This window comes from Diorhabda carinulata, chromosome X (assembly GCF_026250575.1).
Source record: "Diorhabda carinulata isolate Delta chromosome X, icDioCari1.1, whole genome shotgun sequence".
Lineage (NCBI taxonomy): Eukaryota > Metazoa > Arthropoda > Insecta > Coleoptera > Chrysomelidae > Diorhabda > Diorhabda carinulata.
In genome coordinates this window covers 55,382,532-55,398,533 of record NC_079472.1, presented here as the reverse complement: position 1 = coordinate 55,398,533, position 16,002 = coordinate 55,382,532, and the positions used below count along the sequence as shown (strand labels likewise).

Genomic DNA, 16,002 nt, shown 5'->3' with positions numbered 1-16,002 from the left:
ACTAATCCCGTATAAAATATATCGTATTGTATCAAAATTTAAAACCACCGAAGTCGGTAATATCCATCAACAAATATTCACCAATTCATAATAGTTTCTTCCCGCTTCAATAAACGTTGTAATTGTTTCCGTTCGATTTTTATATTCAAAATAAAAACGGTAACATTTGTTTCAACGACATCACGAAATCACAATAATAGAATCTCACGTTTTCCACGAAACTACGACGCATCAATTATAGGTACCACTATAAAAAAAACCTTTCCATTAAACTGAAATTTAACGGTGAACCATATGAATGAAATTACCGGGAATGAACTATATTGTGATGCGGTAGTTTTTCAGAGACGCCTGTCACCCCGACGTTACGCCGACGCCTTTCAAGCACAACAAACGCCGCATGACTAGTTGGAATCCTAAACCGAAGAAATGGATAACGAGGGAGCGTCAGAAACGATCCTAAAATTCCGAAAATCACCGAGCTACAAAGGGCACTAAACGAATTTTGTGGTGAACTAAAAATATGCGATTGATTTATAATAGTGAAGTGGATTTTTGTATCGGTAAACATTACTGAAAGTAATGTTGAGGACGAGTTTATGTTTTGAAAATTTGATAGAATAGAAAGAATAAATACAAATGGAGTAAATTCATTAGATTAATTAAAATAGGGTAGAGAAAGAATTTAAATGGGTCATTTTAATTTGTGTTCATCCATGTATCAAATTCGTATATTAAATTTTATAAAAAGTTATGTATTGATAGCGGGTAACTCAAGCTTACTTGCTTACTTTTTGTTCCAAAGTAGATGTGGTTATGTACCTTGGAACAACCCTTGAAACGGGCAGTAAAAGAAATAACAAAATAACAGATTTTGAAGACGAGTTTAATAAGAGCTTAAGAACAAATTGTAGAAACTCAAAAACAAAGAAAGTTTTTTCTTTTATAAAAATATTGCATTTAATAATAAAAATCTTGATAAAAATTCAAACTTCCACTTTTTGTCATAAATATCAATGGCCTCTGCGGCTTTTCTTTGGAATACTAGATCAGGCAGGAGTGAACAGCGCTATTTTACACAATTTGAACAAAGATTATGTATCGTCAAGCTTTTATAAAAAAATTAGTTCACTTATTTCAACAAACGCAGAAACATCAGAAACATAATAAGCGAAACTATCGGAATTAATAAGCAAAAAATATTAAACAGGTGAATCATAAAAACGAAAGAGATGCTCAGTTTGTGTTTGGACTGAAAACAAAAAAACTATGAATTCTTGCTTTGCCTGCGGGGTGCCGATAATCATCATGCTGTTCATATTGTGAATTTTTTTCCAAGAAGTGCAAAAAAATATAGTGTGCACACTAAGGGTTTATTATTTTTAACTTGAATTGATAATTTTTTATTTTTTCAATTCTTTCGGCTTTTTTCTCTATTATTTTCTTCTTCTTTTGAAATTTTATCTGTTAATACACTTATTGAATTTGAATAAGAATATACTTGATTAAGACATTAAAATATTTTATCAATATTATGGAATATTCTGCCCACCACCCTTGTTTGTCGATTTTCTTAACAAGATATTTTTCAAAAAATAATATTGAATATCAAATTAGATATTTTCTAGACGATAAACTTCAAAGGTCGTTGCTAAAATGTGGAAAGTTCCTACAAACATTGTTACAATAGTTATATACTTCAAAGCTGGTCGTATATTGATTATAAATGGAAACTGGAGAAAAGTTTATGATCACAAGTTAGAAGTTGTTACATAAATCTTTATCCTAATCGAATAGTTCGAAGTTATAAAAGGCTCTTTCCTAAGCTTACACAACATCTGATTTCTATAGATCACAATTAATTTATTTTCAAGTTAATGATGAGATTGTTCTCAAATTTTGCGAAGAAAAACGAAAAGACAAGATTGAAAATCATTTTTATTCATATGAAATATTTAATATAACAATAAAATACATTTTGTATGTACGGGGGCCGTTTTATTTCAACCTCCGATAGGCTATAAATAAAAGTTCATATGAAACAATAATTATATTAAAAGATTGGTTACTTTCCCACATAATCACCAAAGATAAGACATTTCTCATATCTGTGGACAAGCTTTTCAAAGTTGCCGCTATGTAGCCGTTCAGTACTTGTGGAAATTCCTGTATCGACAGATTTGCGTCTTTGGCTCCCTTCATGCACATCATTACGGCCATCTTTAAACTTTCGACACCATTCACAACAACAAACTTTGCAATTCACACTTGGCGGAAGCATCAATATTGGCGGACATCGTTACGTGTCTGTAGCACTACGCCGACTGACGTCTGAATATCCACAATGGCGAAGTGTGTAGTCCGAGTGTTTCGCAAACGCTTACAGCACATGCTCGCTTTTTTTGCCCCGTACCGTCTGTACGGAGCGATCAGAGGTTAACAAAAACAAAAAACGACCCTCGTATTTGAAAATTATGACATATTGCTTTGAGAAGCATCTCACAGTCAAATATGTGAAAAACTCTGACTGAATGGATTCAGATCATAAAATTTGGGCAGTAGGATCCTTGCCGCTATGGGAGAATTTAGGATTTTGCACTCCGAATTTGTAAGAAACTCAATTTCGGAGTTTAAATGTTCAAACTTTGTGTTCAGTCGAGAAATTCACGAGAATTTGCCAACACCAACAATGGCGTAAAAGCATTAATTCATTGTGTTTACAAGAATGAAGCCGAAACTATGCATCGGTTTATTCCCAAATATGATGAACCACATCAAAAGTGAAGAATGATGTTAATACTATCAATGTAGTGGCAAATATTGGTATTAACCGTCATACTTTCCTGTAATTGCGAGCATTCACAGGTTAAGAAATGCTGGCTTATTGCATATAAATAATATATACCATGTACGTGAAATGAAGATTTTATTTGAATACGATTGTGTTTCGGTTCCATTCCTTCAACAAATAAACATTTCCTGAAGCTATACTCTAAATTATTCCTTGAATTGATATTCTCTACTTACCTTCCAGGTATACACATTGTTTCCATACAAACATTGTCTTCCCAAGAGGATGTCACGGTTTATATTATCGATATATACCTTTATACATTTTTTTCATATGAGTTTATTAAAGCACGTTTCACTTTAAATTATTTCATGGAGAGTTTTCTTTATTATCGTTTCATGAATAAAAAAGTTTACACATAATTTCATGTACATAAAAACCACTTACTTATAATGTTGCTTAGAATAAATAAGAAGTATCGAATGTAACCCAACATGAGATACTAAACTATACTGTAAAGATTAGTTTATAAAGGATCATGTTTCCTTTGTATTACCAAGAGACAACAAGACAAACGAAAGAGATTCCAATTTTGTATAGATGTTGGTAGCCATAGAACAAAAGGAAGTAGAACAATTAGAAGTGAAAGTCAAAATAACCAAAGGAACACAAATATTCACTCACTTCAAAGTAAGTGGTGAGGAGAACTCAAATAAAGATATACAGGTTGTAACTAAAAAATAGATCGTAAATTCAACCACATAATTTGAGATTAAAAACAACTCTATTAAACATAATTCATTTTAATACGAACGTGCACCCATGAAAATTACAATACAGAAATACGAGGGATGCTACTTAAGTTTTAATTTATGGCAATACCGATGGCAATATGTCAAATCTAACATTACCATCACAAAGTTTGACATTTTTAATAGTGAACAAACTCAAAACGTTTTGTCATACGAGTGATATTTGAGTTGATTTACTTGAAACATCCATCTTGGTCAAAAAATGGAATTAAATCGTGAACATTTTTGTGCAATTATTTTCTATGACTTTGGATTAAACCAACAATGTGCCTATAAACTCGCCTCGACTTTTGGTGATGGGCTGGTTGTCCGAATTCAATCATGGTCGCACTTCCTTACAGAATGAATTTGGTGAGGGTCGGCCAAAATTGGCTGTTGTGCCAGAAACTATCGATGCTTTGCGTAAACTTAAATTCTAAGATCGTCATGTGACATACCACGAGATTGAGGTGTAGTTGGGCAGCAGTTCCACACGCGAACATTCAATAATAAATGATTATATAGTGGAAAAAAAGATTTGTTCGCGTTGGATATCGCATAATTTGACAATCGCTCAAAAAAACCCGTGTCAATTGTTGTGAAGAAATGCTGAAAAAATTCAATCACGGTGCTTGAATAGATATCTATGAGATCATGACAGACAACAAATAATGGATCTATGTATATTAACTAGAAACTAAACAACAATTGACTGTATGAGTCTATCAAGACGAGCCAAATCGAACGAAAGTTGTTGTTTTCTCAATAAATTAGAAAGGAAGTGAAACATTATTTTAGCCGTTTGATGAATCATCAACTAGGAGTTGAGGGCAATAAATAGTATATACTGGACAGTGATGAAAAGTTTGAGTATAGTAAATATAAGTTTGTATATAACGCTAGAATTTTCTTAGATTCTTTCAACTTTTCTTCAGTGATAGAACGAACAACCCTAAGTGTAGTGCAATGCCTATCTGAGGCAACAAACACACCTCGATGTTGAAGACTGCGGGTGGATAAATATCGATGGGAGTTACGAGTTTTTCTGGCTCGATGGCAAGCAATAACCACAAGCAATTTCGAGACATATCTCCTCAGATAATATATTTATGATTACATTGAACATTTAATATATTTTTTTTCCAAAATTTCGTACTGGACGTACAATAGGTTAAAATGAATCTATTTGGATTTGAAAAAATTGAAAAATTAATTGCATTAAGAAAATGTTTCATTTATAAGTTCCATATCTAGTGATAAAAACATAAAAGCATTTATTTTCCAGAAATCTTGAAAAAAATCAGGGAAAGCAATCGCATTCATTCTAAGCCACAATAATACGAGCTCTCTTACATCAGTTCAAAAAAAAATTTCATAACATCAAATTGATGTGTCACCGCCGTTTAATCCTTGTTCAACACCCAATGACTTCTTCTTCCCGCAGACCAAAAACAAATTGCGATGTCAACTTTCTGGTGCACCTGTTTCGACAATTGGTTCCAACGCATGCAAAAGTGTATTGATCTCAATCGAAAATATTACGAAAAACAATGAAGCCATATCCAATTATAAATATTTACTTTTATTTGCCACAAAACTTAAGTTTCAGCCCTCGTAATAAGTGAAAATCTAGCTTTCCCAATATAGCTTGAACTTATTAACAAGCGAAGTGATATAATAAATCAATTTCGAATTATTTTTATCTTAAAATACTTTTTGGAAAACTAAGTTTTTTATCAAGATGTAGTCTTTCTATCATTATCCTTAAAAAATTCTGTATTTGGCTGTTCAACACATGTAATTACCACGAATGTTACTTTTTGACTGCAAATTTGTGATAACATTGAGGCACAGTATTCATTTATTTTGCATATCTATTTCCAATATAAAGAAAAAATTAATCCTGCTTTGTTAAAATATCAAAAAATTCCTACAGGACCTACCAAAGAAAGCATCAAATGAAAAAAAATTGTTATTATCTTAATTCGCTGATAATTAAGTTTTTCTAAAATCTTGTCTTCTGTGCAGTGCTTTCAAATTTACATTTCTATACTTATAGTATAATTCCATTATTTCTTTTAACTATCTGGATATATTTTGAAATATGAATTTAGTTTTTGTATATGTTTTTGAGTATAACTCATTTTTATCCAGATCTATTCTTTCTACTCATCTGTTCTTTGGTTGTTTCCATCTGTAATTCCCGTTCGTTTTTAACTTTATTTTTTCTGCAGATCAGATCTGCAGTTACTAGAATGGGATTTCAGAAAATAAGAGAACCAAATCAGCAACGGTTAAGGTCGATTTATAAACTTGACTTTCCGTTTGCCGTTGCTGTTGACGTTTGCTGTTAGAAAATTAAAAACATTGAAATGCATAAGACCATTTTTGGTTGCCGTTTGACTTCCCCGTCAACCGACTGCTAATCGGTCGTACGCTCGTGACTTTCAACATAAATGAATTTTATCTTTTCTCGTCGGTCGTTCAAAGCAATAGAAAAGAGCCAATCACATCCGTTCGTGTTTGACACGTGATTTTAACGTATAACGCTAGAGCGTAATATTGAGGTTATTTCTTGTTGGTTTATGGTGGTCTTTTGGCTTTGATTGTTTTATCTTTGTTATTTTTATCCATAGATACCGAATGACAAACAAAAAACAAAAATATCAAAGAAATAAAAAGTAGTAGATACCTCAAAAAGAATAACAGAATTTTTAGGTTAACACAAGCAATGTCAAGTTTATGAATTTGGTCGAATTTGCTACGAACGTCAAACGGCAAACGTCACCCACGAACGGTAACGGCAAACAGAAAGTCAAATTTATGAATCGGCTTTTATACCCGTACCAATATCTAAACAACAGCAACATCTACCGTTTACTCCGATATGTCATAATTTTACTTTGAAAAATTGATATAAATTTGACGTACCAAAGCAAATCTTCCAAAATCATTGATTGTTTCATATTTAATCATCTATTCTTCTACTATTCAGCATCTTGAGAGGTAGCTTCAAGGGCTCTGTAGCTGGTCTCAATCCTGCAGAAAGGAGGATAGTTGGTGGACAGGGCTGGCAGCCTACCCACCGTAAAAAAGATTCAATGCTCAAAGTACTACTAATAAAACATTACTTTTGGACAATTACATTACTATTGAAGCTAAATCTTGGCTCGATAAAGATTATTTGGTCTTTGGGCCAGGAAAATCAGGTAATGAGCAGTGGTTGCTAGCCCCAAAAGGCTGGCACAGACGAAAACATCAAATAACTCAACAGAATCATTTCTAATAACCGTAAAGTGAAGCTGAAGCACTAAAGACAGAAGCTGGAGGTTTCAAAGGGATGTGCTGAACATATCGTGAGTGAATATTTGTGTTTGTGAATTTTATGTTCAAAGTAGGAGCCGCATGAACTTATAACGAATTAATGATTCCGAGCAGGATTTGGAGTTGGTACGCATGGTACAAAATTCATCGACTATATTAGAAAGGAAACAACCATAAACAGCAACTGCTACTAAGCGTTATTGGAGTATTTTAAGGACGACATCGTGGAAAATATGCCCCATTTGAAGAAGACCAATGTGTTGATCCATTAAGACAATGCACCGTGTCACAAATAAATGAAAACAATGTAATTGTTTGTAATTGCATGAATTGGGCTTCGAATTGCTACCAGCGACTTTTTCTTGTTGTCAGACCTTAAGAGGATGCTAGTTGAATGAGAATCTTGAGCCAATAAAGAGGAAACTGGAGCCTATTTTGAGGTTAAAGAAAAATCGTACTATAAAAATGATATTGAAAAATTATATGACTACTATAATCGTTATATTGCTTTCGCAGATAACTATATTGAATTATAAAATCAAATTCTATAAAAAAAAATATTTTTTGTACGCTGGCTTACGAACTTTTTAGTCGACCTATTTGTTTCGATATTCTACAATCTCAGCCTTCACTGGATTTGAGTCTGGCTTTTATCAATAATTTCACAAATTCTATATAGTTCAACCTTACAAATTTCGCTTATCCTGCACCAGAACACAACGCTTAAGGTGAGGATTAGTATTATCTAACACTAGTTAACCCGACCTCAAAGCACATTATAACTTCCCGAAACATGTAAATCAAACCGTTATAAATACATAGCCTCCGAGCGATATTCCGTTTAACTCATAGGCAACAAAACATCTGTATTGATAACCTGTTGTCACACTGGAAAGTGTGGGAATATAGGCAACTGCCAGCCTCTTACTCCACATCTCTGAAATTAGAATTGGAAGCTGCGCATGGATCTCCAGCGGTGGCTCCAGGAGTTTTGAATTACAAATACCAACATAGATATTTTATAAATCAATTTCATATTAACCTTCCATTTATTTATTAGCTTTAGTTTTTAGGACGCTGTGCTGCAAATTTACGTTGTGTTACATGGAAAAATCTAGATGAGAAAAGTATAAGTAGGTTATAAGTAGTCTAACAAAGATGGCTATAAAGAGACCAGACTTTTATGGAATAATTTGTTGCCCAACTTAAATTAATCAAATCTTTAGAGAACGAACTACAAGGTTTTAGAAGTGGGAGATCATGTACAGACGCAGTATTTGTACTTAGACAAATCACAGAAAAAGCTGTCGAATATAATCGACCGGCGTTCATTTGCCTCATTGACTTGACAAAAGTCGTTGACAGAGCTAGATTGAAAGACGTGGTTCACCTTTTATACTATAAACAAATACCATCAAATCAATCGAAGACATATATAAGGGCAAAAAAATACAGCTCGCAGGCTATAAGGTTATAAGATGGGAAATAGAGAAATAAAAATTCTCTGCTATGCAGATGATGCTATCCACAAGTTTTAACATGGTAGCAAAGAAGCTAAACGTAATAATTTCATCCCAAAAAACAAAAATCAAAGAACCGATTAGATGTAAGATAAAAATTTACGGTACCAGCATTGAACATTTTATGGAAACTAACTACTTAGGCATCACACTATCAAGCTATGGAGATGTAGAATCAGAAGTAAGAAAAACAAATACAGAAAGCCAATAGAGTTGCAGGATGCCTCAATAATACAATATGGAGAAACAAACATATTAGAACGGAAACTAAGACTAGAATTTACAAAGCTGTTATGAGACTAATAATGACATACACAGCAGAAACGCGACCGGACTGGTCCAAAACACAGAGAATGCTGGAAACAGCTGAGATGAGAATACTGAGGAGTAAGTAGCGACTACATTAAAACAACATGTAATGTAAAGATTAACGAGTGGTTATTGAATAAAAAAAAAGAACGGAACAACCATATAGGTAGAATGACAGATGATAGGGTAGTAAAGATCGCAAGAGACAAATCGACGGTCGGAAGGAGAAGTGTCGGTCGATCCCGAAAATGATGGAGCGATAATATAACTTGAAAGCACAACAAAAGAAAGGAACAGGAAGAATTGCCCACAGAAAAGATAAAAGGATAAGAAGACTTAAAATTAATACGCGAATCATCTCCCCTTACTTGGATTATTACAGCAAATCTTGGTTTACTTAAAAGTTTGTGATTGCAATTTTTTCCATTCGATGATAATGACAGTTGAAGTAGAGCACTCACTCAAATTGTCCCATATATGTTCAATCGCGTTATGATTATGTGTAAATTAGGGTCTCATATACACTGCGACCTAAAGAATCTATTTTATCCCCTTCTCATGCTGCAGCAGTGGGGATGCTCAGTGTTTGAAGTTGATCTATTACACTAAACTCTATCATCGTCTATTTCATACACTCCTCTCAAGTGTATTGCTCTGAAGCTCCGTTAGTCTCACACTTCGATAGTTTATGGCTAGAAATTTTGTCCTTTACGTAGCATTGCACCCTTTGCTAAATCTATCTCGTTTTCCGGTATTCATTGAGGTGGCAATGCGCCATAAAGACTTCTATCATTATTGTTAAATTGATTGATTTATTCAATAGATCTTTGGTTATAGTTTCCGAAGAGTATGATTACGAAGATGTTTCCGGAAGTGTAAAGTATGACTAGTAGCATATCTCGGTTTAAATATTCATAGTTCTTTCCTGAAACTATTATTTATGAGGGTTCTATCCCGCTTACAATTCGAAACTCCACCACATCGCTAGAGAAGGCTCTAACATTGGTAGACCATTCGGAATTTTCTTCCGGCACATTTGGTTTCTTTCAAATCAGTCGACACCGCTATGAACCAGGATGACGTAGTCAACTATTTCACGTTGAGTTTTTAAATTCATTGGAATTGCCTGGATTACCTCACAATTTTCAGTTAAAAAGATCAGTTGTCATCATGCTGCGTAATATTAATCAACCTCGACTGTGCAATGGAACAAGACTGGCTGTGAAAAAGGTGTCGAATAACGTCATTGAGGCAACAATCATAAAGGGAAAATACAAAGGAGACTTCTTGATCTCGCGTGTACAGATTTCGTTCATAATTTCCGATACGACTGGCGTTTGCGATGACCATAAATAAATCGCAAGGCCAGTCGTTAGTTTTCCTGTTTCGCGCATGGACAAAAATATAGTTCATCAGAAAGATTTAAATTGATTAATAGACTGTATAATAACAGTGTGTCTGTCAACATCAAATCGAAAGCTTATATAATAACCAGTATATCAGGAAAATTCGAAAATAATAATAAAGTAATGAATTTATTTTAAACCAAAGTTTAGATCTTTTATTTATCGATTGAAGCAGTATGAAGTCTACAGGGTCAGCTAATTTATTCATAATTTTTAACGAAATATGATTCTTCTTTACGACGAGTTCGACCACATTTTGGGAGAAAAACTATCACTCGGCTGTTTTCCGAGATAATTGTTTTGAATTGTCATGGCATTGTCCAAAGTTTTAGAGACAATGTAAGTTACTATAAAAAAGAAATTTTTATTTTGAATAAAAAGTACAAACTAAGCTGGGCGACTACCAATTACAGGTGAGATAGTCTTTAAGAAATAACAACACGTACATTACGTGCAATCTGAAGATGCCAATTGTTTTCCCGATTCAACCATATTTTTCGAATTTGATAGTTTGTTAGTTCACTCGCATTTTTTGTTCTTTTGAATATAAATGCGATTTGGATTATTTAGAATGATTGCAAGCTGTCTACCTCATGTATTAACCACTGCCTTTATACAATTATGATTTTTCAGAAATTTTCCTGATGTTGCATCAATATGAACTGTTGCTATGTCAACATCTTGCGAACATCCAAGGACACATTGACGAAATATGTTAGTTAGTTTCCTAAATGGTAGAGAACTTTGGAGAAGTCGAAGGTGGTAGAGAATTTAGATATATGGAGTCGCTTCTGGATTAAATTGCGCAATACCTGTTGATCTAAAGCCAGATATCGCATTTTCCAAGGTGCCATTTCACTCCAGGCATTTTCTAAAAGATTTCTAAATACCATATTTGCTAGTTTTCCGTTTTTAATGGCTCTTATAAAACTGTTGCAGTTTTTGAAGTAATATCTTTTTAATGATTGACTGGATAAACATATATGAATGATCTTTGCAAAATTTCGGTACTTCTTCAAAATTTGTGTGAGAAGTAAGGCCATCAACAATCTTCCAGAATCTTTTTGTGGTAGAAATGGGATTCCAACCCATCCTTGGAAATAATATTGCCGAGTTAAATGGCATTTGGCATTGTAATTGGAATTCCAAGTTGCATTAAGCCTAAAAATCCATATTTTTTATCCTCTTTGACAGAAATGGATTCATCCTTCTCACTTGACTTTAACAAAGAAACTATTTTTGAGCTTTTTGCGGCTAATACTTCAGTTGGTTTATGGTTCAACTGCAAACCGCTTTCGCCCATGTTGAAAATTCGTTCGTTATGGAGTTTTTTATCAGCGAAAGTATTGCCTAATAAGGTAAAATGAGTGGACTTTCTGCTTCAATTTAGGTTGATCTGTTAGTTGAAAGGCCCATATTCTGACAAGCTTCTGATCTGGTACAAATTTAAATGCTTGCACGTTTTTAATGTGTCGAACCAATTTCAGTTCTGTGTCATCTCCCAATACCGATCACCCAATCTCATTCATTTATTTCTTCCGACTTCTTAATATAATCTTTTATAGTTGTTTTGAGAATCCCAAACTTTCGGGCAGCTTCATTCACACCCATTGAACATTTGATTTATGTCAAACAACAGAATAAACATTCAGGAGATAATACTTGAAATGGATTATTGAATAACTATGTATACTGGCAACGAATAAAAGTTTTCTTTCGAAAGTTATCCCATCTTCGTCATTTTAGTGGGAATTACTGAGCTCAAACTAAGTTTGATAACAAATTAGATGAGATTAATTTTCTTTGAATTCAATTAAATTCCTGAATTCTCTTAAATACCTTTTTGTCTGCCTTGAGTTGAATTATTCAAAATGTGTTAGTAGTTGAATCAGTTAAAAATGAAGTTGGATATTGAATCTTCTCTTATCTCGCATTTTAGTGATTGAATATTAAACTCTTCCTTCGAAATGTTAGATGAGAGAAATCGTGACATAATTATCGAAATACATTTTCAAAATATATGAACTGTTGTGATAGGCACTAAAAATACGAGGGAAGGGGAATACAGTAGAGACAGTTTCTATCCATGAGCTGTACTATCACCAATGATTTTAGAAAAGTGGAAACAGTAAGAATTCTAACCAATAACTCGAAAACTTTAACAACAATCAGCACATGAATTGTAACTCGTACCAATAATATTGGTAGTAACTATAATATCTACAAGTCAAAAAGCTGAATGAAAAGAAATGAATTGTGAAACAGAAATAATAGTAGCTAGCTAGGAAACTCGGATACAAACTCGACAAGAAGACGAGGTCTAGCTATTAAATAACGACACTGGTTACGTAAAGGGGTTTTCTTATAACAATTATTCTACATTCGAATGCTCCTCTTCAATATACTCCCCTCCCCTCGCCACACACATTTCCATACGTTTCCTCCATTAATTGAAGCAGTGCTAGAAGTCTTATTTGGTAAGGACCTTTAGGAGCTCATGCGTTTTTTACTTTACCGCTTCCATCGACTCCAATCGGGTCTCTTTCAAAGCAGATCTTTTTCTAATCTTTAAAAGAAATCTGAGCAGACCCGTTAACGTAAGAGCTTTTGATCAGGAGTCAGATTATTTGGCATCAACTTCTCACAGACTTTTGTCATGTGTAATTTCTCGTGTAAAATTTTTCTAGCAGCCGTTTCTTTATCGGCGTTGACAGCGTCGGCAATCATCCGGATGCTCATTCCACTATCTGAACGCACAATTTGGTCACTGTTTCCGGAGTTGTCACAGGGTCATCTGGGCACTGGTCATCTTCAATGCTCTCTCGACCCTTACTACTCTGTATACGAGTGTTGCTACTTAAGTTTTGAGACATGGCAACACTGATGTGAATAAGTCAAATCTTACATTGCCATCATAAAGTTTGACATTTTCAATGGTGAACGTGTGGTCATACGATTGCTATTTGAGTACAAGTAAGTACAAATACTTGGAGCATCATCTTGATCAAAAAATGAAATTATATCAAACATTTCCTTGAGATGCTTTCTCAAGCCAACAGTGTGTCGAATTCATTTTGGAACTCAACTCAAAATATCCATCAATGAAGTTCACCTATTAAATGGAAAATAATGGACAGTTACTATTTTTAGATACTTTAGTAATTAGGAATAGTAATAGGTTAGAATTTGATGTATTTAGCTTCGAGCATGTACATCCCGGCTGATTCTTTTCAATATATCCAACCATAAGATGGCCAGTCTCCATTTCCTGGTACATCGGTTAAGCCACTTTCCACTTACCATCGAGAGATACAATAGAGAAAAGTCCTTCATTGAGGATGTAGCTGTAATCATCGGTTATGATAAAAGAATTGTAAAAAAGTAAAAGTAAAAAACAAAAAAAATTTATCTGATAACTTTCAATCCTCTTTGTTGGGTTGGAAGGAATATTTAGCAGAGTAGGTTTCAAAATGGTTCATAAATCCAACAAGCTGTGATGATTGTGACGGAAAGTACATTGGGCAGACTAAGAGATCCATTATTGTCTGGTTTAAAGAGCACATAGCTCATTTGAAATATAGACGGACCGGAAAATCAGGTATTGCCAATCACGTTGCCAGTCACAATCATAACATAAATATTAATAATATAAAATTGTAAAGAATGTATTCAATATGAATTGTTGGATGCATTTGAAAGCACTGAAATTGCTAGCTTGAATAGGGACAAAGGGCCAATTCCTTACAGCCCACTTTATAGTTTAGTAGTCAAAGACTGAATATGAATATTCCCGCCAAGGAGTTTTTTCCCGCTGAAATTGATTTTTTGCGGGAGAAGGTTTATTGGAGGGAAAACTTAGTATAAAACAGGTAAGTCAAGTTATTAGATTTTATTTACCTTCAGTCTCTGAAGACGATAACTTGGTTATCGAAACGTACGTCAGACAGTGTAATTGTGAGTGTTGGTGTAGTGGTGGTGTAAACAGTGTATTCAGCATTGTTATCTGCTGACAGATTATTATCAAAAATGAGAGAAAATGAAATTATTTGTTTGGATAACAGCCGAATGGATATAAAAGAATCAGCAAATATTACTTGCCTATTGATGCTGACAAAAAAATCGAGATTGCAACAGAAAACTTAGAAATTATGGAGTCAGAACATTTTATACAAATTGAGAAATAACATGAATGATATTCATAATTCTAATAATTGTCATTTTGACAAGATGTTAGATGGGATATACGTTTTATATGACATAAATTATTACCACTAAAGAGTGGTAAATTGACTGGCAATTATTACTTACGTCTTTCAAAACAGTGTCGAAATACGTTGGAGAAGAAAACAAGATTCACATCTCCCAGACATTAATTCTGAAATTTCTGCCTTAAATTGGAGGAAATCTCATAAAAGATGAAAAAATAAGGAGATTTGAGGTTGTAACGAAAAGAACGCTTTAGATTATGTTGTGTACGTACTTTTGAATAACTGATTTACATTTGATTCGGATTCAGAACTATCAATTCATTTACTCAGAAGCCATCACTGCTTCAACAAATTTCTTGTGCGGATATTAGTGTCACTTTATGAAATGGATGCATGCACACCTTGAAATAATTTAAGAACAATAGTTCTAGAATTGAAATTTCTGAAATTGTTTGTTATCACGACATCGAATGTTTCATTGTGAGATTCCCTCCAAACTTCTATTCTATATCAGTCTCTATTGAATATATATTCAATATAACAATACATATACTCAACTTCACGTAAAACATCCTCGTCGTATACAAGTTTCGAAGATGCTCTAATCGCTAATGTTAGCATTGAAAGGAATAAAACTAAACAGAATTCGGTCAATTATAACAGCTTCGATAATCCTCCTTCTAATGAACAGCTGAATGCTTATTGGATAATTATACGAGGGTTGTACCGAAAATAAAGTTCAAAAGAAGCTACAACCTCGATGGAAGTTTGCTAGACTACATTTGACAACAGTGCCATGCCCCAACTATCGTGCCCTTATTGCAAGGCTTATGCTAGGAGTCGTAGGAAAGTTCACGATGACAAAAGGAGTGAAAGATCACGATTGTCCAGAAGAACTTGTTAAATGCATTTCTGAAGCTTCCCGTGGCACAATTAGAAGAACTTTAGTTTAATTTATCTCAAGGTAAGTGCTTGTTGGGCCCCCCAAATGCTGACTGACGCACACAAGGAGCCACTTCTTGTGTGAGTGAGTAGTTAACAAGGAGAAGTTGTTAGACTCTATTGTTACATGAGATAAAACCTGGGTATTTCATAACATCCCCAAAACAAAACAACAATATCTTCAGTAACGTCACCACCATCGAAATTCAGACAATTCAGAATCGCCGGAGATGACGACTGATGGACGGTATTAGTGCTTTTTCACGACAACGCAGGACCCCACGTTACTCGTCAAACACAGAAGCTTCTGAGAACATTTGGGTGGACTGTTGTACCATCCCCAATACATCCCAGACTCAGTCCCCAACGATTATCAACTGCTCCCTAAGCTAAAGGAACTTTAAGGAGGCGAAAGCTTCAGGAGCAACGATATCAGAGGTCACACGCTACTTGAAAGTTTTGGCGGGAGACTTCTTCAGCTTAATAATACAGAAGTCGAAGCAACGATCACAGAAGGGTGTCAAAAAAATGGAGACTGAGTTGAAAAATAGTCAACAGTGTAAGATTCTTGACGATGAATAAATTAATAACAATAAACAATGTTCTCTATTTCCTTGCTGCATCTATTTCATTGTCTCATAACGTCATGTATTTGCACAAGTTTAAACGTATTTCGATTGGTCTGTCTGCTACTATAGTCGCTTTTGGAAA

The 16,002-nt window shown here is 34.1% G+C and overlaps 1 protein-coding gene across 24 annotated transcripts in view; it reads right to left on the bottom strand.

Moving 5' to 3' along the window:
• Positions 1-16,002, bottom strand: part of LOC130902297 (coiled-coil domain-containing protein CG32809) — a 373,790-nt gene that overhangs the window by 339,983 nt on the left and 17,805 nt on the right. The window contains exon 1 of one of the 24 annotated variants that reach the window (XM_057814294.1): positions 82-406. The exons of 21 other annotated variants lie outside the window; for them this stretch is intronic. The gene's annotated coding sequence lies outside the window, so the exon portion shown is untranslated. Of the gene's footprint in view, positions 1-81; positions 407-16,002 lie in introns of those variants that run through there. 2 more of the 24 variants (XM_057814316.1, XM_057814301.1) reach the window with 2 other exon arrangements.